Source organism: Microtus pennsylvanicus, chromosome 13 (assembly GCF_037038515.1).
Source record: "Microtus pennsylvanicus isolate mMicPen1 chromosome 13, mMicPen1.hap1, whole genome shotgun sequence".
Taxonomy (NCBI): Eukaryota; Metazoa; Chordata; class Mammalia; order Rodentia; family Cricetidae; genus Microtus; species Microtus pennsylvanicus.
In genome coordinates, this window is record NC_134591.1 from 37,472,713 (window position 1) to 37,498,901 (window position 26,189).

The following is a 26,189-nucleotide window of genomic DNA, read 5'->3' on the forward strand; positions in this document are numbered from 1 at the left end:
ACATATTAAAGACTCAATAAAAATTAAAATCCTCTAAGTCAGTCAGGCACTTGTAACCATACTTCCTTTCAGTGTTTCCTCTATTCTTTGTTTTCTAGGTCTTAACAATTACTATTTAATAAATAAAGTAAATTTCTGCTTTCTGTATTTTCCTTTTCTAGAACACCAAAATCATTTAATTAGAGAAAATCTTGTCAGAGTAGGGGAAAAGAAGGGCAACAGATAGGTGGGGGTGAAGTGTGGGGAGTAATGCGCACACACACACACATACACCTGACACTGTGCTTTAAACACAAGGACTCAATTCTCACAACAAACCTAGCAGGTAGATACTAGTGTTTTCCCCATTTTACAGGTGAGTGAACTGAAACAAGTCAGAGAACTTGCTCCCCACAGCATTGTTACTAAAAGCCCAAGCTATTCCACCTTATAGCACTGTCTCTGCACTTGACACGTCCAGTCAACTTCCAGAATGAAGCTGAACCAGAAGAGCGAACCTCTTGCAGGGCAATGATTGATTCATAATATCACAGGTTTAATTTGTGTTCCAAAATGTTATTACCCAACTGACTGCCAAACAGAGTAGAAAATAAAGATTGAAAATCCCTGATTTCAGGTTTGTACAACAGTTTATACAAGAGATATAGCATATAAAAGGTAGGATACATGGTTGGGATGTGGGTCAGGGATAGAATGCTCACAGGAGGTTGCAGGTTCCATCCCCAGCACAACAAATCAATATAAATAAATAAATTAGGCAGACAAGTGAATGAATTGAGAATGGGGCACCTCAAGTTGCCTTTCAACCTTAACTTGGTATTAGTGTGTGTTAATTAAAAACATGGCTCCATGTCCAGACAGACTGGTAAGTGGCTGAGGAAACAGGCTTCATGGCAACAGGACATCTCAAGCTGTGGGCACATCAGCACACATTCTGCATTGAAACAGAGCAAGCTCACAGCAATTCCCACTCATTTGAGCATCAACACTTTACTCCCAGAACACCTTGAAAGGAAACAAAAGCATGAACAGGATGACTAGGAATTACAAATCAAAATCTGGTTACCAGTGTACAGAGCAGGATGAGGCAGAAACACCCAGAGCAGCATCACTGTGTATTCAACAGTGTGGCAGAGGGTTAAGATGAAAGGGAATTTGAAAGGGAAAAGATGAACATAGTTTTGGACTTGTTGGCATTAGAATTGTCAAAACAGTTGGAAACAGGTCTCGTATTTGTGCCGTGTTCACAGGAGTATCATTCACAACAGCTTTAAGATGGAAGCAATCCAAATGTCTGTCAATACACAAACAGATGAACAAAACATGGTAATATGCACAGTAGAATACTATTCGTTCTTAAACATGAAAGAATTTCTCATGGATATACCTTGAGAAGATATTTTGTTTGTTTTGTTTTGTTTTTCAAGACAAATTCTCTCTGTGTAGCCCTGGCTGTCCTGAAACTCATTCTGTAGGCCAGGCTGTCTTTGAATGCAGAGATTCGCTTGCCTCTGCCTCCTGAATGCTGGCCTCAAAGGCATATACCTCCACCACCCGACAACATATTTCACATTGAAGTGAAATACAGCATTTCTAAAATGACTAATATGAATGTCTGTTTCCATTTATATGAGGTAAAGATGGAATGGAATGCTGGGGGTGGGATGTGCAGTTACTGTCACTGAGTGAAGAGTTTCCATTTTCAAGATAAAAATTCTGGAGATCTATTATCAATTGATACAACAGTGTCAATACATTTTAATACTACTGACCTAACACTTTTAGTTAGTTGTTAAATTTTACATTATGTTTTACCATGGTTTCTTTTTTAAAAAATTTTGAACTACCGGATCAAGATATGGTACACATTTTTGAGTTTACCTGTCTAGAAAACTCTCCTGCCATGCTATTCTATTAACAAAATGATCACAGAGTCCTTCCTGACTCCTAAATGACTGAGGGCCAACCAACCACTATCCACCTAGTGCACCTAGGGAGACCAAAACGAAGAGTCATCAGGACATTTATCTGACCACTGCGGGCCAGAAACTTATCATCCTGGGGCAGTTCTCTATAAGGAGAAGCTGGAGAAAATCTCACTGTGGTAAGAAAAGAGATCAAGAAAAAGGAAGATGTCTCCAGGACCCCAAATCAAAAGGCCATAGGGCCTGTCTGTCCCTTTAAGAGTCTCTGGCTACACAAAATAAACACCAAGGGAGAACAGGAAAGCAAGCTGGGCATCAAACTTTTAGAAAGGCACAAAAATTTTCCCCCATAGCACCTTTTGGAATCTTATGTAAACAGTAGCATACAATTCCATAATTTAGGAATACAATTTCAAATTTAAGGTAATCTTATTTCCATTAGGCAAAAATATCAATATATTAGCTCAGAATGCTACTTTGTTGCTAAAGGAAAAAAATTTCATCAGCATCAATCTGAATATGTTCTTTATAGGTAGGAAAAGATGGTGTCATGCATAAAACATTCAGAAAGAGAAACAACCAGAAATACCAATGTTGGTAAGTTACAGGGAACGCTAACAATGAAGTCACAGCACAGCAGCAGAGTACAGAGATCAGACCCTGTATCCATGTCTCTTTCATTGAAGTGCTTAGCAGTTTCCCAGCTCTTTAAATGTATTCCCCGGGTTTGATTTTCAATATACACAAAGTTTAATCTTATAAAACCCCAAGCAACTAATAAATGTTTACTAAGTATACTGACTCTCATGTGAATTAAGAGGCACACAGAAAGGGGCAAATGAAAGAAAAGGGGGCCCAGTACTGAACGTGAGGCTAGGCTCAGCTAACTGTGACTTAATGCAGATGAAATATCCAAAAGCTATCCTGCTATAAATTAATATCAAACTACTTCTATATCTAGAATCTGAAAGGTTCAAAGAATCAAACCACATAGAGGTGCCTGAGGAAAAATACTAAAAATGAACTGCACACCCCAGGGAGTGTGGCTATAAACTTGTTATCACAAGTCTTTACAAAATAAGCTAGCCTCCATTTCACTGAAGCAAACCTGAGCAATCAGGAACATCAAAACTAGGAATGTGCCTGGTACAGTACCCATAGCTAGTGAGGCCATAGATTTGAACAGAAAGCCTGCTACAAGTACTTTCCTAAACCAGTATAAATTCCTAACTGCAATCTAAGCTCTCACCCTTAGAAATGCTTGCCTCTCATCAAAGAAGTGGCTCCTTACAGCAGACAGAGACTACCACAGAAAGTCACAACTGGTCACAATACAGAGAACAAATGACCATGGGGTACTGAGACCCAACTGATACATCCACAACATAAGTGGTACATCTAAGACTCAGGGAACATCCTGGAAGGGGGTGAAATGAGGGTAAGAGTCAGAGGACCAGAAAGTATGCTGCAAGATTGTGTCTTCTAGATGTGACAGAAAAGCTATACCCATAAACTCTCAACAAAATGGCCGCTTAAACAAGACCAGTACAATGGCAATACCAGCTGACATGCCAACATAGATGAGGGAAATCTCACAGAGCCCCATCCCAAATGAAGAGCTATAGGCAACTAGCGACGGCTGAGAGAGGGAGCATTAGTCTTCCCCTGGAATGAACACCCTAATTGGTGTTCACTCTAATTGGTTATCTAATACCAAGTCTCAAAAACATACACACACACACAGAGAGGCAACTCTAAATGGACTTAGCAAGCTATATTTATATATTTATTTGCATAATACATATAAGTAATAATTAAATGAGGCCATTTAGAGGAGGGGCTGGAGGAAGGAGGAGTGAATGGTGTGACTATATTTTAATTTAAAATAAACTATGAGCTGGAAAGATGGCTTAATGGTCAAGAGCACTAGCTCCTCATCCAGAGAACCCAAGTCACTTCTCAGCACCCAATAGGCAGCTCTTAAGTGGCTATAACTTCAGTTCCAGAGGAGCCAACATTTTCTAGCCTTCAAGGGAAGAAGGCACAAAAGTTGAATATACATACAAGTTAGCAAATAATTCATACACACAAAATTAAATTTAAAAATTAGTAATAAAATAATTTTTAAAACTACAAATGATAACTCATCATAAGTACTCATAACTTAAGACACATCTGAAAGTACTAAGACTTTGTTCATCATAAAGGATTGGGCAATCAGCATTTCTACCATGAGAGGAAATAGCTATCCTTATTTACTTAGAAGGGCTGTCGAGGCTCACTACAACATACCTGGTAAATACAAAATTCGTCTCTTTACAAGAGAATATCTTCCAGTCAACCATTTAATGTGGCTTCTAACTCAACCTTCCAGAGCAAACCTTAGAATCCAGAAGCTCAGACTGTTAAGGGTGGCTGAGGGAAAATCAAACCACGGGTACACTTCTCTGATAGCCAAGTGCACGGGAATGAATATACACCAAGGAATGAGAAGAATGGAAGCTCGGTGGTTAAGAGCACAAGATGTTCTGCAGCATCTGCACAGTGACTTGCAACTGTTTGTAACTCCAGCTGGAGGGGATCTGATGACCTCTTCTGGCATGCATGGGGAACATGCTGTGAAGACATACATACAGGCAAGGTACTCATACATATCAAATAATTTCTACAAAAAAATTAATTAAAACTAGGTAGATTTTGATGTTTCTACTAAAGTTCTGTGTGTGTGTGTGTGTCTGTCTGTCTGTCTGTCTGTCTGTCTGTCTGTGTGTACACAAGGCCAAAGTCTCTAGCCCAAAATGGCTTTGAACTTGGTACGTACTGGAAGATGACCTTGAACTTATTCTCCTACCTCTACCTCCCAAGTTCCAACCTAGTGCTCCGTGCATGCTAGACAAGCACTCTACCAACTGATCTATACCACTAGCCCAAGAGCAATAAGATCAATGTGTGTTTTTAAAATAATGCATGTAACTAAAATCTGGAAAAAAACTTTGAGACAATATATATATTCTAAGGAAATAATCAGAAATATGTATGTATATATAGAGAGAGGGGGTATAAATGTCTGTATGTACAGTATAGGTGAGACAAGCAATATACAGACCCCACAGTCCAGAATTAGGTTAAACTCCAGTTCATCCATGCAATAAAAACTATGCATCATAAAAAGTTGAGGTATACAATTAAAAGTTATGAGTATAGGGTTTGAGGCAAGGAATCACTTGTTGAAAAAGACTCATAATAAAACAATCTACAATCTCCGTTAAAAACTCTTCTTTTACTTGAGGGGTGTGGTGGTGAGCACCTTTAATCCTAGCACCTCAGAGGCAGAGGCAAGGGAATATCTGTGAGTATAAAGTCAGCCTGACCCACAATAGTGACTTCCAGGACAGCCAGGGTTATGTATCCAGACTTTGTCTCAAAAAGAAAGCAAACAAACAAACAAAAAAGTCTTTTTTAAATGTACAGGTTCATAAACACAGCAAACACTAATTAATAAACACTAGGCTCTTAACAAAACTATTTACCTAAATAGCAAGTCTTAGGAGTTTTGTACTTGGCTTCTAAGTTTTCTTATAAATTTTTATTATTACTTTAACATTTCTTATGATTTGTGCGTGTGTGCACATGCTGTGCACATGTGCAAGTTGGATCTCTCCTTCCACCCTGAGTCCCACAGGTGAACTCAGGCTGTCAGACTTTGGAAAGAAGTGCTTTCCCCTGCTAAGCCATCTCGCTGGCCCCACTGTTTAAGTTTTCTAAAAGACAAACTTGCTATTGTTTACAACTCAGCAGTACGATAAATCCCATTGCCTAGAAAGAACCAATCATTAGGTTTTTCTCCTGACAACTCTGAAAGGATACTAAAAATGAATGCACAGTATTCTAATTAAACCCTACCTATGTGTTAAACATATAGTTATTACATGGATGACCTAAAATTAATTCAAAATAACATTTTAGAGAACATAGTGTCATGTCAATAGAGATCAAAATGCCTGCCATTGAAGAGTTCCTAAAATATGTATCTTTCTTGTTCAATATAGGAAGGTTATAATTATTTTAAATGCATATCCTACAGCTTTTAAATATTAAACAAGCCGGGCGGTGGTGGCGCACGCCTTTAATCCCAGCACTCGGGAGGCAGAGGCAGGCGGATCTCTGTGAGTTCGAGACCAGCCTGGTCTACAAGAGCTAGTTCCGGGACAGGCTCCAAAACCACAGAGAAACCCTGTCTCGAAAAACCAAAAAAAAAAAAATATATTAAACAAACGGAAAGACTATTAGAAGAAAAAAAGAAAACAAAAGCTCCCATTCAGGCCCAAGTCTTAGTCAACACAATTCTGCCTCAGGGTTTCAGCCATAAGTAACTTCACTGAACTATCCGCTCCGGTTGCACCCCACCTTGAGAATTCGCTGACAACAGAACTCTCTGCAAGGACAAGGTATGGGTTGGTAAATTTTGACTCAAACATGGCTAGAACGGACAGTGACCATAGGCACAACTGAAAACAAGCAAGCCACTGGAGGCTCTGCAGAGCCAGGGGACCCTGCACACTGCAACAGTTTCAGCATTACAGGCCTGACACCAGAGTGGTGTGCTGTCCCTAAACCAGAACACAACAGAGAAGCACACAGAGCTTGAGGCCAGAGCGTAAAATAGTTTCACCTCCTAAAACTTAATTTCCTTAAGTCTCAAATTAAATGAAACCAAAGTACATTTATTAGTCAGGAGCTTTCAAACCTCTGGAGAAGTGGATGTTAGGGAGGGACAGGGATGCCCGCCTACAAGTGCATGTCCATGTGTGCACGCAGAGCCCAAAGGTCAAATTTGAGTGTCATCAACTTTGGTGGTCATCGTCAGAGTTAAGTGTATGCGTGTTTTGAGATGGGGTCTCTCAATGGAACCTGAGGCTTGTCAATTAGCTGAGGCTGGCTAGCCAGTGAGCCCCAGGGATCCTTCTGTCTCCAGCACTGCATTATAAAGCACATACTAGCACACCAAGTTTTTTACATGGATGCTGGGGATTGATCCTCATGCTTTCGGAGCAAGCACTTTACCAACTGAGCCACCTCCCAGCCCATTGCCTTTTCCCACTGTTACTGCTCCTGCACTGGGTAACTATTGCATGGACATAATAGGGAAGACGGGAACAAAAAGAGAAGTCTTTTTTAGAGCAGGGTTACTGCTGCTTGCCTTTTTAAAGACTTTATTTTTACTTTATGAGTGTTTGACTGCATGTATGTATGTGCACTATGTGTATGCATGGTGCCCATGAGGCCAGAAGAGGTGTCAGATCCCTGGGAACTGGAGTCAAACACAGTTATGAGGTCCCATTTGGAGGCCAGAAACTGAACGCGGGTCCTCTGCAAGAACAGCCAGTAAGTGCACTTAAGCACTCAGCCATCTCTCCAGCCCACAGAGCAAGGATTCTTAAAGTTTTTCCATGTATGACTCCTTTCACATGGAAATTTACACAATCCAGGACATACAGGGATATAAACCAGATACATAAATCAAACACAGACTAACAATAAAACATAAAGAAATTTTTTTTTTGAGACAGGGTCTCATTATGTAGTCCTGATTATCCTGGAAGGCACAATATAAGACAGGCAGAACTTGAACTCACAATGATCTGTTTGCTTCTGCCTCTGAAGTGCTGGAACTAAAGGCGCTCCCCACTATGCCCAGAAACTTTAAAAATAACTCCTTCATATACATTTACCATTTGCTAAAGACCAAAGCAATTTTTGCTGGTTATTTTTACATCAAGAATTAAATCTTGGCAGAACATTTGATACTGTGTCCTACAGTATCAAATTTCAAGGTTGATCAATGTTTTGATTTTTATAATCACCAGTGCTGAGACTGCCGCTTCACATATACACATAGTACAAGAAGGCAGAGATAGCTTAACTATTATATAATGGGTGATTTGTCTAAGCAAAATAAAATACCTAGCCCAAATAAAGATATTTAAAATGATTTTTATGAAGGCTATACTGCAACAGAACTTTTAAGATGTTTAAGTAAGAAAAAGCAGACTATATATACCCTGCAACAAAAATTACATTATGCAGACTCATATATGCATTAGTGGCAAAGACTGGATAGAATTTTCTTTATTGTAAAATTGCTTATGCAAAAATATGTTTTCCTTTAGTTTAACAATAGTCTCAATATACAAGTAAATGTCAACATTAAAGATAACATTTTTTTTGAGACAGGCTTTCTCATGTAGACCTGGTTGTTCTAGAACTCACTCCGTAGACCAGGCTGGCCGCAAACACCAAGAGATCAGCCTGCCTCTGCCTCCTTTATGCTGGGATTAAAGGCATGTGCCACCACTGCCCAGCTAAAGTGAACATTTTTATTAAAGATAAAAATTCATTATTAAAATGCTTAAAACAGTTTTTTAAAAAGTTTAATTATTCCTAGCAGCAACTTGAGATTTGTCTGGGCATAACACTGCCTGCCCTTCAGATTATGCACCCAGTACACCTCCCCAAACAAACAGCACCATCGCTCCTCTTTTATAGGATACCATTGTTATTAATAGCCAAGTAAACAAAGCCTAAAGAATCCTACTATCTCTTAGATCACCTCAAAGTCTTCTGCCCATAAAATGTCTCAGCCTAAGTGTAGAAGAAATGGTTCAGCAGTTAAAAGCACTTGCTGCTTTTTCATAGAATGAGAGTTCAATTCTTAGCTCCCACAGCCATCTGGAACTCCAGCTCCAAGGATCTAACACCCTCTTCTGCGTGCATAGCATCCATACACATATATACATAATTTAAAGTTTTTAAAAATATCTTGACCTCTTTGGAATTATTTCAACAAACAAGTATTTAATAAATTCTACAGGTGGCTATTTTATAAACAGCAGTATCAATCAATGACAAATCAAGCATGATGTAACACACAGTTATAATCTCAGCACTTGGGGTGCTTAGGTAGGAGGATCACAAGTTCAAGGCCAACTTGCATCAAACAACAGCAAGAACCCACCAAAGTACTGGCTCACAGGTCACTTCCTTGCCACTCTCTTTTTCCCCTCAAAATAGGAAATGAGCCATTTCCTGAGGCACTATGATGTCTTCCAATTGTCATGGTCTTGTATGTCAATAACCTTAAACCTACTTAGATAGTTCCAATGAACTAAAAACTAATGTGCTCAGGTTGACCATCTTCATGATCTCTTAAAACCATGAGAGCTCTAGTTCTAACCTGAGGACAGTAAACAGGGCTCCCAGCTAACAAAGAACTAGTGCAACAGCCTTCCCTGACTCTCAAGAGTACCTGGTGAAGGCCCTTTAAAATGTCCCCTTCTTTACCGAGCAGAGCAGTATTTTCATCTGAGTGGCAATTTGTAGAAATAGTCTTCTTTTGGTGTTGCCTGATTCCTATTACTTGATTTTGGGGTTTTGTTTTGTCTTCTCTCAGGTATCTGAGCTGGTGAGATAGTTCAGATGGTAAAGAAACTTGCTATACAAGAAAGAGGACCTGAGCTCCAGGAGGCATGGTGAAACACGCATATAATGCCAGGACTAGAGAGGTAAATACTGCCAGCCTAGTCAGTCAGTGAGACTCAGTCTCAAATACATACATTTGGTGACCAGCCTGTGAGGGAACCTGAACATCAACTTCTGGGCTACACACAAAGCCCATATACATACAGACCACACACACACACACACACACACACACACACACACACACACACATTGAAAAGAAAATACATTAAGCAAAAGAAAAGCTCTAATGGGCACTTGGGTTTTTTCCTCTGAAAGAGCTCTTGAGATGTTCTTTCTCTGAGTTGGTCTTAAACTCCTGAGTTCCCATCACCCTCTACCTCAGCCTCCTTTGGTTTTAGAGGGCTCAACAGCCTCTTCATAGGATTTCTACTGTACACCAAATACAATGGCTTGGTTCAGGATATATGTATGGACCAGCAAGAGATGACAGTTAAGCAGTGCAATTATAAGTTCCAGAACATGGCTAGGTTGTCTGACATCCAAATCTTAAAAGTGAGCCAAGGTAAGCAGCACACACAAAAACACTTGCAGTCTTTTGTTTTTTTTTTTTTGAAATTATTAATAAAATTACTTTATTTTTTTTTTACTTCAGATTGTACATTTTAATTTATTTATTTATTAAGGATTTCTGCCTCCTCCCCGCAACCGCCTCCCATTTCCCTCCCCCTCCCCCAATCAAGTCACCCTCCCTCATCTGCTCTAAGAGCAATAAGGGTTCCCTGACCTGTGGGAAGCCCAAGGACCGCCCATCTCTATCCAGGTCTCCTAATCAGGAGCAGAAGGAGATGGAGCACGAGCAAGGAACTCAGGACCGCGAGGGGTGCACCCACACACTGAGACAATGGGGATGTTCTATCGGGAACTCACCAAGGCCAGCTGGCCTGGGTCTGAAAAAGCATGGGACAAATCCGGACTAGCTGAACATAGAGGACAATGAGGAATACTGAGAACTCAAGAACAATCGCAGTGGGTTTTTGATCCTACTGCACGTACTGGCTTTGGGGGAGCCTAGGCAGTTTGGATGCTCAGTCTTTTGTTTTTTAAATAACTTATTTTTTATTTTATGTGCACTGGTGTTCTGCCTGCATTCATGTCTATGTGAGAGTGTCAGATCCCCTGGAACTGGAGTTACAGATAGTTGGGACCTGCCATGCAGGTGCTGGGAATTGAACACGAGTCCTCTGAAGAGCAGACAGTGCTCTTAATCACTAAGCCATCTACACACACACACACACACACACACACACACACACACACACACACGCACTTGTAGTCTTTAGTTTAAGGACACTGCTGCTCTTTAGAAATTTCATCCCTCAGTGGTTGCTAGTTAGAAAACATTTTGCCCCAATACACACTGCTGTATACATGGTGAAGTTTTCAAGTCAACACACAAAAGACCAAATTAACACAGAAAGTACTGAGACACTAGACCTCTGCCCTGCCAAAACAGAAAGCTGTGCTCCAGAAAACTAGGAGCAATTTTATCATCTCAAAAGCCAGTGGAGAATAAGCTAGAAGGGTAAGCAAACTCTTAAGGGAAGTACCTTAGGACCAGAAGGCATAATTCAGGAACTGAGACTAATGGTCAGGTCAGTCTGTTAGATTTGATACACTGTAAAGCTCAATGCTTCTACATATCTATGTACCCATCCTAAAAATGATTGCGCTCCAACTATATGATACAGAGAAAGAAATATCAGCAAACAATAAAGCATTTCCTATTTTTTCTATTCTTTTTTTCTTTCCTTCCTTTTTTTTTTTTTGAGAGAGAGAGAATCTTTCTATTACATAGCTCTGGCTGTCTTCAAACTATATAGAACATGTTGTCATGAACTCAGAATTTCTCTGCCTCTCAAATCCTGGAATTAAAGACTCAAACTTACCAAAACACGAATCGCATTTTAGGACAGTTAAGTGAACCCAAATATCCTGCTAAAAAAAAAAAACAGAAAGAAATAGAAAAAGAAGAAGAAAAAAGAGGAAGGAGGAATAGGAAGATGAAGGAGGAAGGGAAGAGAAAGAAGGAAGGAGGGGGAGGAGAGAGAGAATATTAAAGGGGTCGTACCAGTAATGGTGGTAGTTCACACCTTTAGCCCCAGCTACTCAGGAAACAAACTGAGCCCAGGAATGAATATGAATATATATATCAGGGCAACATATATCCACTGTCCTCAGCAGCTAGGAAGACATGACAAGTCTCGAGGCTAGGAGACAGGCCCTGTCCTAAGTACTCACTGGCCTGCTTATTGCTTATTTCACCCAAGATATTTACCCTTTAACACCATGTTAGTAGTGCAGATGGCAGAAACCAAGGTGCAAAAACTACTTAAATCCTTCCCCTTTTCTATCTTAATGAGGTATCTGGTAGACAAGTTAGTTCATTAAAACAGGAATCTCTTGTCTATTCCCAGCCCATCCTCACTATAAGGATTACCTCTGACACATATATCCTGCATTCATGAGATTCTTACATGGCTAGGTTGTAGCCTCCTTCCCAACCTGAGAAAAAGAGCTCTACCAGCATGTATGTGAACTCTGAAATTAGACATGGTGAGGATTCCTCAGGAAGAAGAGCTAACTGGTCTGTTCTTACCTGTTTGTTACCTAGACACAGAGAAAAGACAGCAAAGAAAAAGGTAGGAAGACTAGGAAGACAATAGTCCAACATTAACTGCCTTCTGACCTCTCACAGTCCTAGCGTAATGTCAAACAAAGCACTGATTTCATCATCAAAGGCCTTTAGCTACTCCAAGGACTACAAGGGTAGCCACGTGCTTGCGAGAAAAGCCAGCACCCTCTGTCCAACTCTGCAAAGCTCAATTTTAGTCACCTACACCCAAACCCATGACCCAACACACATGCTGCCCTATTTATAATTCCATCATCAAGAAAGGGAAGCAGAGTAGAAAATACCTCTGTTAATAAAAAGACATGTACAAAACAACCACTAATTAAAAGAAGGATTTATGGGCCTGCGGAGATGGCTCAGTGGTTATAGCACTTGCTGTGCAAGCATGAATACTGGATCCCCAGAAACTCATGGAGATGCCAGGTGAGCATGACAGCCTGTCTACAAGTCTAACCTGGGAACACAGAGGCAGGATTCCCAGAGCAAGCCAGCTATCTAAGTTTTGGTGTTGATTGAGAGACCTTGCCTCAATGACAAAGGTAAAAGAATTATAGAAACTGATTACCAGCATTAACCTTGGGCCTCCACACATGTAAATGATACAACTCACACACATATTCACTCACAAACAGGCCAAAAAACTGTATGTACACATATACATATCACATACATACATACACACATAAATACATGAGAATTGGAAAAATAAAGTAAAAAGAGGAGCTAACATTTGACTGTTTAGTAGAAATACTGATGCAAAAATTATTGTAAAAAAATTGTAGCAACCAAAACATGCCCATTTTAACTTTGAGCTTGATGGCAAGGAAACACATTTTTCTTTTTTTTTTCTTTCTGGTTATAAAACTAAAGCATATCAATTCCACAGAAGGAATAATAATAACTTACCTGAAATTTATTTATTTAAGCCACCAAAAGGGCCAAAGATATAAAATATTTTGTAAATTTTCACAAATCTGAGCCACTGAACTTGCCCAGACACCCTGCAGTAAAATGCCTGTGCTTGGAGTGCCTCATACAGTGTGCACAATATTTATGATCCTACACAGAGTTTAGCATTTATTCAATGAAGTCCTCAGAGCCTATCAGGAAAGTGGGTATTTCCATGAGGCAGTTCCCTTCCTCAGAAACCTGTGACCATACAACAACGATAAGTGTGCAAAAAAAAAAAAAAAAAACAAAACCTGGGTACAATGGGGCAGGTAACAACTAGTAGAGAGTGAGGCAGGAGGAACTCAAGACCACTCTGGGCAATGAGATCCTATCTCAAAAAGTAGGAATGGGGAAGAGAAGGGAAGTTGAGGTCATGTCAAAACATACTTAGATGGAAAAGTTGGGGCTGTTTCCCATAGGCAACAGGGCTTCAAAAGCCTGGAGCCCCAGAAATCCTGTGACCTCCATCAAGCATGGAATCTGCATGGAAGACAGACTAGGCAAGAAGTCTGGGGACAGGAAAGGTAGAGTAGCTAGAGGTGAGCAACCAGGAAAGAAAAGCCAGTTTGAAGGCTGTGGTGAAATCAGTCAGCTGGGAAGCCACAGCTGGGGAAAAGGAACTTGAGAAGGAACATCATCACCAGGGTAGGATGGGGAAAAGAGCAGGGAGAGATCAGTAAGAGCAAAGGCCACATCTGGTCTGCTAACTGTTTGTATAGTCAGAAACTAACACGTAGAAATAGTTTTCAGTGTCCACATATAATGGGAAACACTGGACCTTCACACAGGTTAGTTTATATGCTGCCCCACAAAAGCAGATACTATGTGGCCCCAGGAGCTGAGATACATTATGAAGAAGAGCAGGGAAACTGTCCATCAATATGACAATGTGTCAGAAAGAGCTGGCATCAGTTTCAGAGTACTTAAATGTGAGGTGTCAACAAGTCACATTCAGGAGAACCAGTGGGATACAATGCAGGGCAATTAGCCCAAATTCCAGTGAGGTGCTGCTTCTGCTCCTCCCTCCTTCTTCTCCCCTCTGCTATTAGTTTCCTCCAGATCTCTTCAAGGCCTAGCTTCTCATACTCACCTTCCAAGCCTAACTCAATAGTCATGGCTTCCTCTGAGAGGTGGCCATTTCCCACCTACACATCCTCTATTTCCTCATTAATATGTTCAACTCTACTTTCCACCATCTCAAGCCACACTGAAAGTATTTATTGGCATGTTTAACATCTAAGTATGCTTGCTCCTTCAGGGCAGACACAAACCTCTTTCACCCAAGCCCTTGTCACAAGTACCTATGCTGCTTGTCTCCAATGTTTTGCACAGCAGAGAAAATCACTCAACCAGTATGTGGGAAGGTAAGGAGCAGAGAGGAAGGAATAAAAAGAACTGGGCAAAGGCAACAATGGGATTGACATCTGTACCGCTTACACAACACATGAACCTTGAGGAGAAGCTCCCTGGGGGAGGGAGCAGTCAGAAGAGGAGAACACAGCTACCCACAAAGAGAACTGACACAAGAAAAAAGAGTGCTTACTGTGCCCCAGGCACCGGAAGACTGTGGGGCTGGGGCATCTGCCAACAAGGAGCCCTGTTACATAGCGAAGGCAGGAAAAAAAAAGTTTCAACACATGGCTGCAAGGTGAACTCAAGGAAGCAATCTGGAGTATGAAGATAGCAGTCTGTCTGTGAAGGGTTAAAGAATGAGTGGGTGGAAGGAAATGAAAGATTCAAGACATTTGGCAGTAGACTGATGAAGTGGAGAGAGAAGGGCCCCCGGAGCAGTAGCGAGAAGTGGGGTCTTACATTCTTCTTCTTTTTTCAAGAGATGATACCATCCCATCATGTTACTGCCCAGTTTAGAACCTCTGACTTCCTGTTCACCACACCAGAAAGCCCAGAGTAATATGGATCAAAGTGCACTACCTGATTAAGGGCCACTTAGATTACAACTCAGATATTTTTTTCCTCTCTGTATATAGTACAGAATGTCTGTCCGACCTCAAAGACTTTGCATATATTGTTTCTTCTAACCAGAAAACTTTATTTGTGTGTGTGCCTGTGTGTCTGTGTATGTCTATGTGAGTATCTGCATGTTGGTGTACATCCGTGTGTGTGTCTGTGTGTGTGTATACGTTCATGTGGGTTCCTGCGTATCTGTATACATGTCCGTGTGTGTGTGTGTGTGTGTGTGTGTGTATTCATGAGGGTTCCTGTGTAGCTGTGTACATGTCCATGTGTGTGCCTGCATATGTGTGTACCTGCCCATGTGGGTGCCTGCATTTCTGTGTACATGTCCATATTGTATGCCTGCATGTCTGTGTACACATCTATGTGTGTGTGCATGGTCAGAAGCTGATATCAGATGTGTTCCTCAGTCATTCTCCACCTTGGTTTTCTTTTTATAAACACACATATACAGAGAAAGAGAGACAGAGAGAGGCAGAGAGGTGGAAAGAAAGGATGCAATGAAGTCTGTGGACAACTTGCAGGAGTGAGTTTTCTTCTTCCACCATGTGGATTCTGGGAATGGGACTGGGGTCTTCATGGAGCAAGCCTTTTAAACATGAACCATCTTCAGAGATAGAAAAGTTCTTAACCTCTTAGCACAGCCTCTTTCACCTTTCAGATCTTAGTATACAAAAAACTTACTACACAGAGTTTGCTCGCTTCTTACTGCTCCACCTTTGTCTTAGAGCAACAAGACATCTCTTCTGACACTTAGCATAAACATCACAAACATTTATTTAACTGCCAAGTTGTTCTTTTCTAGTAGCAAGAAACCTGAAGGACAGAGTCAAGCTGACTTTGTTTTCACATATATCTATATAGAGCTGCTAAATAATGAAGTATAAAAACCTGACAGATTTTTATATTGGCCAGCTTGTGTATTAGACATGGCCTACTTCCTAAAGCCACATCAAGAGGGCTTACCATCATGTTCAGGCCAGTCCCTTCTATGTTTAAGCACCCTGAGTAGATCTCTGTGAACAAGCGACTGAGGGAGCTGTGTAGAAGTACCATCAGACATCACCTGAGTTTCCCAATGAGGTAACAGATGTACAATGGTCAGCAAAGTCAGCATTTTAGAGTAGCTGCACTGAACAAAATCAATCAGTATGAAACATTTAAGCAATGTATATGCTACTTTCTTTAGTCTAAGTTATGCAAATTAATCCTAACATGTCTTTGTAGATGTGTGTGGCAAAAAAAAAAATATTCTCTTTATAACGCAAATTGCATCTGCCTGCCTTCCTGTGTGGGACCAAAAACCAACTTAAAACCAAGATTTTCCACAGGAAGATATACGTTTACCAGGTTATCCCCCCCTTGCCACCCCTCTCTGATTCGTGCATGTGTGTGTGTCTCAGACACACCACCAGCACAAACTCTAAAGCCATCATTTTACAAACAGGTCTGCCTGTGCCCCTATGCCAACAACCAACCAGCCTGAAAGATTATTTTAAATTCTACTAATTGAAAAAATGCTATAAATTACAGCTTCATCATGTTCAGAGAAAATTAACTGCATTAACTATGTAAACATGCCCACAGATATAATCATGGTTAATTGGTGAACCTGTCAGTTCTAATACTCTTAAGCCCTTTAAGATGTTATTAAAAATAAATGATAGTTGCATTCATTACAAATTGTTTTTATTGCTACTTTGTGTAGTCAGACCAGCCAATGTTCCTGAAAACGTTACATCTAAGTTTACTCTTCAAATCTCTCCAGGCAGTCTTCCTACAGAGTCAGGTGGATGCCCTTTTGCACCACAGTCCTCCACAGAACAGATGGGGGGGGGGTTGTCTTTCTCAATCTTAAATGGGAAGACAAGAAAAGATTCAGCTACATGTACTTTGCTGTCAAAGCACCTGGATAAGAAAGGAATGGAGAGATGGATTAGCAGTTAAGAACACTGGCTGCTCTTCAGAAGACCTGGGTTCAATTCTTAGTGCCTATAGGATGCCTCACAGTAGCCTGTAACAGGACCTGGCCTCTGCGGGCTCCTGCATACACATGGTGCACATAAGTTCATGCAAGCAAAACATATATAACATAAATAGTAATAAATAAAATTAAAAATAATAAAGGTCTCAAAACTGCTGTTCCAACCACCTGTTCTTTTATCTTCTTCTTTCTTTTGACAAGGGAAAAGGAGGGGGTTGTTATTGTTTGCTTGCCTGTTTGTTTTTGAGACAGAGGCTCGGGCAACCTGGGCTGGGTTCAAACACTCCATTAGCTGAGAATGACCCCGATCTTCCTGCCTCCACTTGCAATGTGTTAAGATCACATAAGTACACTACTATGCCCGGCTTATTGGTTTTTAATCAATACCTAAATTCAATAAACTTGTCCAAAAAGAATGTTACTAAGAATGAAACACACTTAAAATATACATATATCTCTATGTGCATACACACAGAACTAGGAAAAAGGACTGATTCCCTATGATTTTCTGTTTTGGGTAGGTCTTACACTTCAGGAAGTATGATATAGAGCATAAACATAGAGCAGAAACTGTAGAAGAGAAAACAACACTTGTTTGAAAGTTCCTTTAAATTTCTATAAGTGTTTAGGCCGCAAAGATTCCTGGAGTATTATCTCCTTTATAAAATGTTTAATTTTGACACAACTCTAAAGACATCATTTCACAAACAGGTCTGCCTGTGTCTCTGTGCTGGCAGCCTGCCACTGGCTACACACGGAGTCATGAAAGCTGACCAGCACCTTTACTGGCCCTCCAGGATGTGCAATGCATTCCTCCCGAACTGTGTCCTGGACAGCTTCTACAGAACTTACAGAAAAACACCTTTGTTCCTCATTTTCATTAAAAACTAAAGAAAAACTAACCTACCATCTTGCATGCTTTCTGCACAACAAATTCGTCACCAATGTTAACTGCCTTCATTAAGCACCAACAGTTTTTGTTTATTTACCACTGTTAACAGAAATCTTTCAAAAATACAATATATTAGGTGTTTTGTATGGATAACATCTTCTGGGGACATGCCATTATCTTTAAGTATTCTAAAGATCACTTCAGCGGTTGTTTATTTGTTTTGTCTTTTTTTTTTTTTTTTTTTTTGGTTTTTCGAGACAGGGTTTCTCTTTGTAGCTTTGGAGCCTATTCTGGCACTTGCTCTGTAGACCAGGGTGGCCTCAAACTCACAGAGATCCACCAGCCTCTGTCTCAAGTGCTGGGATTAAAGGTGTGTGCCACCACCACCTGGCTTAGCTTGAGCTTTTTAAAAATTGACCCAAAAGCATACATATCAATCTTTTGTTGGTGGTGTTGATGTTGTTTCGAACTCACAGAGATCCAGCTGCCTCTGCCTCCCAAATGCTGGGATTAAAGGCATGAACCACCACCACCCTGCCAATATCAATCATTTTTTAAGTTAAAAAATAAAACAGCTAGATGGTTTTACCTCAAAAACTGTGCCTGACACCATTCCAAAATTTGTAGTAGTCAATTCTCAAATAATATTAGAAGTAGATACTGTCTCTACCCTACTCCGTGGATAAAAACATCAATAACTTTTTCTCAGAGCTAAATCCAGAGTCTTGGTTCAGAGCATCCAAAACAGATTATCAAAACCAAGAAAGGGGGGTTGGAGAGATGGCTCACTAGTTAGGAGCACTTCCAGAGGACCAGAGTTCAGTTTCCAGAATCCATATCAGACAGTTCAAACCCCATTAACTCCAGTTTTAAGAGGTCCTCTTCTGGTCTTTGTGGGCACCTGTGCCATACATTCACACAGATACACACATCCACATAAATAAAAACAAATCTTTACAGAAACAAACAGGAAGAAAAAGAAAGGAAGAAGAGCAAGACTAGCATGCAGTAAAAAGATCTACTTTCCAGGGGAGGTGACAAATTGCCCCAGTCAATCGCCCTCAGCCTGGGTTCTAGGCACGAGGTCCTCCCTAGCAGCTGTTCTCGACCCCTTCCCTGAGTAAAGGAGAGATTCCTCACAGGATTTTCATTCTAAGGAAACACCTTCGAATCTGTCCTGAAGGAAGCCTGAGAGCAGCGTCTGATGTCTCTGCCCCCTGCTTGCACATCAGCCAACCCCTGAGCAAAGTGCAGGAAATGGCCAAGGGAAGAACCTAAGCTCTCCATTCATCCCACACAAACTACAACAGAAGTCATTCTCATCTTTACCAGTTATCAGCCACACTGGCCATAGTGACATCTCAAATTGCTACACTGTTCACCACGGGTTCCCTCTCCAGTAAGTGCCCCAGACTGTCTCGCTCTGGTTGGGGGTCTCACTTTGCATAATCCTTCTACCCCTCAACCACTAGAACAAAACTTAGCCCTGTGCCTCCAAGGATGTACCTTCCTGCACATATTCTCTAATTATGACTAGCTCTTAGGTTTCTTGTATTTAATCTTTGATTGACATGAAAACCAGTTAAATTGTCAAGAGTACTTATAGCTTTAAAAATAACTCAAAATGGGTTTTGCTGCACTTCAGGGAAAGCATTATGGACTTCGTGCACCTAGCTTGACTCCAGGCTTTCCTGTTTTCCTAGTAGACTTCAGAAGAACTGAGAAATGGTGAGTAAATAAAGCATTTTTGGTACTGGGAAGAAGAAAAGGATGGTGTGGCACAAGGTAGAAGGTGATCCTGTACAGAACTCAAAGTGCTTCACACTTCTTCCATTTGCTCGTTTTATTCTTGAGCCCAAAACCTCAAATGCTCTCATTTTTCCTCCTCATCCAAGGACAGAGGCCACAGTCTTGACCTCTTCCTGCTCATAGACTCGAGAGTCTGCATACAAGCCGACCCCAAACTGCCTCACCTCCTCCTGCTCTCTGCTGAGAAGGCTGGGCTCTAATCAGTGTGTGCACATAAGTCTGCCGCCCATCTCCTATATATACTTCAAGCCTTCGCTCATACTCTATGTCTTCCTAGCATTCCATCCGACCTCAGAACAAGGGAACTCACACTGGTCAAGAACCTACTCAAATGAAGCCTCTTCAAAACACTGGCTGCCAGGTGCAGTAGTGTGTGTCCTAAGTAGCAGCTATTTGGAGGCTGAGGCAGGAGTATTTCTTGAGCCCAGGAGCAAGACTCTGGTCCCATCTTTCTGTATGGAGAGTGTACACACTTTCATGCATATAGGGATATGTCCATATGAATCATGGGTAAATCTCATGTGTGTTTTGGGAGCCACTCACCTTGTATTTTAAGACAATATCTCGAAAAAAAAAAAACACTAGGGCCAGGATTGGCGGCACACTTTTAATCCCACCACTTAATCCCAGAAGGCGTAGGCAGATTTCTTTGAATTCAAGGCCAGCCTGGTCTACAGCTGGTTCCCAGGACAGTCAGGGCTACATAGAGACTCTGCCTACCCTCCCCGCAAAAAAAGGCAGGACCTCTTACTTGGACCTGCAGCTCACATATTTGGCTAGTGTAACTGGTCAGTGAGCCCCAGGGTTCCCCAAACAGCTTTGGGACTACAAGCACATGCCACTGCATCTAGTCTTTTATATGAGTGCTGAGGATCACACTCAGATCCTCATGCTTGCACTCCAAGCACTCAATCCACTCAGCCACCTCCCAACTCCACCTGTCTCTTCTTAAAAAGCATTTTTAAGCACGGTTTAGCTCTCTTGAGGGACCCTAACAGTCTTAATTTTCACCCCTGCCATAGCACCACTCACTGTAAAAGCTAATGTATATTTATAGATAACAAATTTATTTCCATATGTGTCTTAGTCATCTGCCAAGCACTTAGTAGGTACCAGGAGATGTTTATGTATAAAAGAGAATAAACTGATTTGTAATATATTAAAAAAAAATAAGCGACTCCTTAATCTTCAGATTGCAAAGGAGTACTCTGAAGGTTTGTAGGGCCTTTCTGCAACCTCACCATGGATGGGACTTACTCAGTCTACATGCATAATCCATGCCACCAAAACTGGGTACACCCTCAAGGTTTTTCTGCCATACTGCACACTCTATAAGGGCAGGGATTCCTGTGCATCTTATTCCATGTACTCACTCTCTATGACTATTATTAGTAAGAGGTCAACACATACTTACTGAATTAATAAAACGACAAACAAAATGTCATGTGAATTTGGATATTAAATAAACCAGTTACTTAGATTAAAAATATTTCAACAAATGTCAACTGTCTTCTGGCAAGAGCACCCTTAAAAGAATTTTTCTTTTGGCTCCTATCTCTAACCCCGGCACTTGGAAGGCTTGGAACAGGAGGCTCACACACATCTGAGGCCACCTAATGAGTTCCAGACCAGCCGAGGCTAGAAGAAAACCTGCTCTCCAAACAACAATTAATATTTCTTCCCTTTGCTCCTAACGCACATCTTGCCTTGGGACTAAGGATGTACTCCGAGTACTGGGGAACGATGTGAAGAACCAGACATCATAAAACTTCAACTGGAGGTACCACAGGAAGGAACTGCATGCTTTATTGTTTCTGGTTGCCACAACTGTGAGAACTGTAGGTGTACTTCAAAGGGAAGTGCATTCACAGGAATCTGTTTCCTACCCATGAAACCCCAGCACTTCAACATGGCAGCTGTTTAAAACCATGTTACCAGAAAGTTTTTGAGACCGGAAGCTACAGTGGCATACCTCACTGAGGACGAGGAGAACAAGAAGCAGAGGAAACAACAACTAAAGGACTTGGTACTTAGCACAAAACACGTTAGCAGCGATTAGTCCGTGTCTCTGGACCTCCGTATTACAACATTTTTTAGGGAAAGATCTGTTATTGTCTATCCCAGGCTGATCCAACTCCTGAATTCAAGCACTCCTCCTGCTCCAGCCTCCCAAACACTTGGGACTCCAGATGTGCACCTCACTTGGTTGGAATTATTTAAGAAGAGAAAAGGGAGGACATAGAAACAAGCAGCATTCACTCACACACTCGGCCACCAACGGCTCTGCTCCCTTCTGTGGTAAGTCTGCTTCCAATTTTAACCATGTTCAAAGGAAATGTGGTGAGAATGTGACTGTCTTTACATGGGAAAAACAAGGGAACATGGGAGGGCGTTTGTCTCCTCTACTTACTACTTTCTTACATTTTCTAATTTTTCTACAGTGAGCTTCTTCCTTGTTGTGAGAAAATAAGCTTTATGTTAAAAAAAAAAGCAAGAAAACAACAAAAAAGTTCTACCCAGAAAATTAAGCATACTAAATAATTCATTAACATTAAATCAACCCCCTGCTCTATACTCAGCATACAAACTTCCTGTCTTCCTCCCCCGCTTCCACTGTATCCAACAATTCATTTATGCAGCTTCCTCAGAGCAGCTCTGGTTTCTGTGTCCTTGGGCTTCCATGCATTATGTCTGCATTAATTACAAAGACTGCAGAATAACTAACCTGGGTCCTTTGATTTGCTTCTGGAACAGGAGAGCCAGTGCCAGGAATGAAATAACTTGTCACAACATGAGGCCAAATATCTCTTTTCTCACCTGGCATCCCCAAGCATGCTCTCTCCACCTGAGCACTAAAGACATTCTGAGCCAGGTAATACTTTGTTATAGGAAGGGCTGTCCTGTGCATTGCTGGATATTTAATAGTACACCTAGCCTCTACCCACTAGATGCCACCTTTTCCCCCAGGGTGTACCTTCCAAAACGCCCTAGAGAAAGGCAATGTCTCACTGACCATGAAACTTTACCAAGTTGTTAACCACTAGTCTGCAGGATTCATCAAGGCTCCTTCATGCACGTCTATTCTATGGCAGGGCTCCATGTACCATTAAGCCACAGTACATCAGAGAACATCAGAAGGTGCTTGATCAGCTAGATTCTGCTTCAACAGCCAATTCCCTGCCCACCTGAAATTTATTGTGTGAAAATTAGTTTATTTCATTTTTTTAAGTGATTTATTTTTATCTTATGTGCACTCGTGTTTTGCCTGCATGCATGTCTGCTTGAGGGTGTTGGATCCCCTGGAGCTGGAACTGAAGTTACAGTTATGAGCTTAAATGTGGGTGCTGGAAATTGAACCCAGGTCCTCAGTCCTATTAAGTGCTGAGTCATCTCTCCAGCCAGGTGTGGCGATGCCCACCTTTACTCCCAGCACTTGCGAGGCAAAGGCAGGTGGATCTCTAGGTTTGAGGCCAGCCTGGTCTACAGACCTAGTTCCAGGACAGCCAGAGCTACACAAAGAAACCCTGTCTCAAGGAAACAAAAGGAAAAGATTCTTTGCACAAATATGCATATTTCAGACAATAAATCTAGTAGCTTAACATCATCTCACTAGATTATACTAAGAAGATACAGAATACGGGTGCTTAATGGGGAAAACACAGAAAATCTAACAACAAACACGTGCCTGCCTGGTCTTCATTGAGCTGTAAAATGTTTTCTATTATTACAATTATTTATACAGTGTTCTCTGTATAAAAACGGTTCTAAATCTACATATATTCTCAGTAGTTGCTTCATTTGTGTTTCTCTCCAAATATATGTGTTTCTTCAAGTTATTCAGAAGAACAGAATGATGTCTTTTGGACAGTATTAAAATCCACAGCTGCTAGTGAGCTGGTGCGATCAGTCTTCCTTAGAACCACTACTGTTTGTAAAGGTAAGCCTATTTAAACTGGCAGACTTCACGTTCTTTAGAATACCCAAGGTTAAGTTCCCTCATGCAATTTAAGGCCAGCATATTCCTGTAAAAGCCAACTCTATCCTCAAAACTTCCTATTTTTCACTAGCTTTTTATAGCAGTTGCCCAAATTAAGGATTTTACAGCCTAACTCCCCCTAGCACCTTAAATTTATAAAAGGAGGTCACCAAGAAGCCAGAAAGAAAATCATCTTCCCGGTAAAACAAACTGATACTAACACTTGCCTCAGTTACAACAAAATGGAACACGGTTACATTTTGGGAAATGTCTGAATACTCTACCAATATTCACTTTCTAGCATCATTTTCAGAGCCAGTAAACAGTGTACTCTGGCATGGGACTGAAACAGCTTAAACTAGTTGTTTTCAACGTGAAGGACAACACTGAAATCTGAGAAAGAAAGAAAAAATACAGCAGTGTAGAGAAACTGAAATACAGTCTAAGTGCCTGGTTAAGATGATACATCGAAGTAAGTTATAATTACTGTTCATAATGTCCACACTCCCTCTAGTATGATGTATCTGGTTTTTTTTTTTTCAACGTGATCTAGATCCACACAAAAGAGACATCTACTCCATATTACAGAGCATGCTATATCTGTAGGCAGCTCTGCCTATCTATAATGCTGGCTGGCAGTCTCCACTAACCTTCACCACGGAGTACAAAAGAATACATTGATCCTTCAATAAAAAGTACCCCTGGATCTTGGGAAAAGGAAGCCAGGAATGAAATGACTTGCTACACAGCACCCCAAATCTTATTCCTCACCTGGTACCACCACACATGATCTCTCAAATTGGGCACAACTGATTAAGCCAGACCATACTTAGGGGGGTGAGGGTATGTGTGCTGTTGCCACCCCAAATCCTAATACTTGGAAAACACCAGAGTCTCCGAAATCAAAAGCAATAGGCAACATAAAATGTGGTTTTGGAAAAGAAGGAACAAAGATTTAATCAATATAAAATGTTCATCTTTTTTTTAAAAAAAAAAAGTTTTTTACACTGCATGTATGCCAATGCATAACTCAAATATTTTCTTTTTTTAAAATATTTATTTTCCGGAGGGCAACACCCAAAGACTTGATAATTGTAATCTAATTGTCTCCGTGTTCTACTTATTTAAAGACCCAAGGTTTTTATGCCTTCTTCCCTGAAAGAAATAGTGGCAATTTTATACTACCATGAGTACCAGCGACTGAGCTCTATGGTTGGGGAGGAATTTTAATAGCATGGATACTCATGTATCCAAGCAGGGGCTGAAGATAGAACACAGGCGTGAATTAAATCTATCAATTAGGGCACAGTCCTTGTCCCCCGGGAAATCACCGAGAACACACCTCCGAAGGGGGCACACAGGCACCTGGTGATAACCACACCTCTGATCTAGTCTCCCCAAAGAACTTCCTTCGTAAACACGCATCCCAGGAGCCTGGGAGTGTCTCCACGGGTGTCTACTGCATCAGAGACAAGCGGGCGGCCGCGCGGAAGCGGCGGAGTTGGGGAGCCACACTACTTCAGTTTCGATAAATCGAGTCCCTTTGGGTAGAAACTGGCAGTCCCCTCTGCCCTGTCCCTTCGCCCATGGCCCTCCATCACGCTGCTTTCCAGCAAGCTGCGGTCCGGAGTTCCCGGGTGCGCCCCACGCAGTCCCAAAACCCAGAAAGTTCCCCGGCAAAAGCCGACCAGGCAGGACGCGGGCCACGACCCTCGGCGAAGTCCTGCGGTCAGGCTGTCCCGGCGCAAGGGGCGGTCGGCGCGCAGGCCGCGGGGCCATAAACAGGATGTCTGCGGCGCGGGCCGCTGTTCGCAGAGAGGCCCTCCTCCACTCCGCTCCCGGCCGACGCCTGGAAATTCCCGCCCCGGCCGCGCCGGTCACCCCGGTCGCCCCGCTTTGCGCCCCTCGCACCGTCCCCGAGCTGACCGCGGCCGGCCGTCTCCACCTCCCCACCGTGACACTCACCACTTCCGTGTGCGCCGGGCCGCGCGGCTCCGGGGCACAGCGTCCGTCCGGGTCGGGCGTCCGACTGGCGATTAAGCCAGCTGTCCGGGGCCAGGCGTGGACCCCGCGGCTGAGAAGAGGCCCCGAGAGGACGAGCAGGGATGGGCGCGGGCCCGCGGCGCGTCAGCAGCTGCCGGCTACTCCGCGGCTGTGGCGGCCTGCGCTACGGGACGCGCCGGCGCCCGGCCCCTCCACCGCAGGCCCCGCCCCCCACGGGTCCGCCCCTGTAGGCTACGCCCCTCGTCCGGCCCGCCTCCCGTGACGTCAGATACCCCCCCATAGTGGGGCGGGGCCAAGACCCGAGCCTGAGGACCCTTGCGTCTTCTCCGCCTGCTCGCCACGCCCCCATCCGGTCTCGCACAAGCACAAGCGTCCCTGCTTGCGTCTTCTTTCTACTTCGTTGGAATTGATCTCAAATCGGGTGTAATGGCACACTTCTTTAATCCCAGCACTCCGGGAGGCAGAGGCAGGAGGATCTCTGTGAGGTCTCCTGACTCAAA

General features: G+C 42.1%; 1 protein-coding gene across 4 annotated transcripts in view; it reads right to left on the reverse strand.

The window, feature by feature from the left end:
- The window catches only part of Jak1 (Janus kinase 1), a 117,684-nt gene extending 91,843 nt beyond the window's left edge, over nt 1–25,841 (reverse strand). For 3 of the 4 annotated variants that reach the window (XM_075945518.1, XM_075945521.1, XM_075945519.1), the window contains exon 1: nt 25,651–25,841. The gene's annotated coding sequence lies outside the window, so the exon portion shown is untranslated. The remainder of the gene's footprint in view (nt 1–25,650) is intronic. The other variant, XM_075945520.1, reaches the window with a different exon arrangement.
- Between the last annotated feature and the right edge of the window lie 348 nt (nt 25,842–26,189).